This window comes from Schistocerca piceifrons, unplaced genomic scaffold (genome assembly GCF_021461385.2).
Source record: "Schistocerca piceifrons isolate TAMUIC-IGC-003096 unplaced genomic scaffold, iqSchPice1.1 HiC_scaffold_1324, whole genome shotgun sequence".
NCBI lineage: Eukaryota > Metazoa > Arthropoda > Insecta > Orthoptera > Acrididae > Schistocerca > Schistocerca piceifrons.
Window position 1 is genome coordinate 70,001 of NW_025727152.1, and position 2,500 is coordinate 72,500.

Sequence of the window (2,500 nt, forward strand, 5' to 3'; positions counted from 1 at the left end):
GCGGGAGACAACACGCGCCACCTACGGTGACCGGCAGCTCCAACGCCAGCGCCACAGAAGGACAAAAGCCCCACTTGGGTGCCGAAGCGAACTCTCCCAGCACAGCGCACGCGCCAACACATCCGCACAGCTGCGATACAAACCACCAGCGAGAACCGCTGGGGCGACCGAGCAGCAGACGGCGTCGCGGCGCCGAGCGCCGGGCGGCGGCGCATCCTCAACGCACACAGTCCTCAATCGGACCAGCACACTGAAGATGTCCACCGCGCTTCGCACCGGGCCCGCGAGGACCTACTTTGGCCGCACGGCGCCGCGCGCAGGGTGCGCCGGCGCGCAGCTGCGACGCCTGCCGCGTCCGTCGGCCGGCGCGCCTGCCACTGGCCGCCCCCACCAGCCGGCTGTAGCGCGTGCGCCCACGCACCGCGCGGCCAGCACGCCGGGAGGCGCCCCCTCACCGGCCGGGGACGGTCCCACCCAGCCACCGCCGCGTATCGCTTCACACCCAGATGCCGTTCAGTTTCGTCGGCATGGTGGGTATCGCTGGAACAACCGGTTAGTACCTCAACCTATCGTCGCCATCACCGATTCACCCCTAGCGAGAACAACCGCACCACAACAGGTTACCATTTGTTCATTTGCGTAACTTCACCAGAAAACGCAGGCGTCCATCGCCATTTGCAACTTCAACGATTATTGCATGCCTGTGTCAGGTGTCACGCCACACTACGTCTGCCCACATACACGCAACAAAATGTGCACGCCTAGACAATACGTGGAAGGTGGCCCCCGTACGTATGCGATGTCCATTGCTCGAACGACTGTCAACCGGCCTCTGTAGCATGTCGCAGATATGGAACGCGGTGCACCATGCCATCACGGTGTGTGAGGAGAGACGACTAGGTCCGAATACATCAACAGACAGCTCATGCTGATCGCCATCCACGGCGTCCGTTCCTCCCACACGTCTCTATGGCGTACCACACTGCAATCCAGCTCTCATAGGGAGACGACACGTAGCTGCGTGCACAATATTTGCACTGTATGGTCCGCCGTTTTTGGGCGCAGTCGTTGTGCGGTCACACATGTGCCACGATGTATCATTCAGTACATAAGGACGAATGTGCAGTACAGATTGTGGTTCACGCGTACGACATCAGCGGACAGTTGACACAGGCCGCACCACAACGTAGCCTGAGTACGTCGCATGCGAAGGGCATTGAACATGCAAACTTCTCACCAACCAGCTTGCGAAGGCAGGGGGCAAGGTGGGGACGTGGGGAGGGGCGGCATGTACGTCCTGCTGCCATCCACATTACAGTGTACAGCAGGAGCATGTGGAAAGTGAGCAAGACTTGCAAGGTGTTTAACATGAAGCGATACACAGGGGTGCGGGCAGTGCGAGTAGCGAACTATATTGCGAGGGTTGCGGGTGGGCAACACTACAGTAATTGAACGAGTCGTATAACAATTACAGAGCAGGTTTAGGCGACAACGTGGGTTACGTTAAGGCGACAACATGGGTTAGGTTAAGGCACAACATGGGTTAGGTTAAGGCACAACATGGGTTAGGTTAAGGCACAACATGGGTTAGGTTAAGGCACAACATGGGTTAGGTTAAGGCACAACATGGGTTAGGTTAAGGCACAACATGGGTTAGGTTAAGGCACAACATGGGTTAGGTTAAGGCACAACATGGGTTAGGTTGAGGCACAACATGGGTTAGGTTAAGGCACAACATGGGTTAGGTTGAGGCACAACATGGGTTAGGTTGAGGCACAACATGGGTTAGGTTGAGGCACAACATGGGTTAGGTTGAGGCACAACATGGGTTAGGTTAAGGTACAACATGGGTTAGGTTAAGGTACAACATGGGTTAGGTTAAGGTACAACATGGGTTAGGTTAAGGTACAACATGGGTTAGGTTAAGGTACAACATGGGTTAGGTTAAGGTACAACATAGGTTAGGTTAAGGTACAACATAGGTTAGGTTAAGGTACAACATAGGTTAGGTTAAGGTACAACATAGGTTAGGTTAAGGTACAACATAGGTTAGGTTAAGGTACAACATAGGTTAGGTTAAGGTACAACATAGGTTAGGTTACACGTTGTTGTACGGAAAGGTGTAGGGGGGGGGGGGGGCGGGGGCGGCAGGTTCGTTGATAGTGATTATAGTAAGTGAATGCTTGTGACATGATCAGATTTGTCACGTCAGGATGCACCTTTGGCTTATTAGAGGCGGCGCTCCAATTCTATGCTTGTGTGAGACCTGTGTCTTTGACTCATGTCATTGTTTGTGCGCTGTGACAGGAGGTACTATTGTGATGTTGGGTGCACCGTTGTATAGGACATGTGTGGGTGTTGGTGCCTGGTCTGCGCAATGGTGGATGTCGAAAGGCTGGGATATTGTATTTTCCGCACGGACCTCCTGGTCTGGTTGTGATAGTGTGGATTGTGTAATGTGGCGGAGAAGATGCACTGGATGTTGTTCCATGCTGGTGCT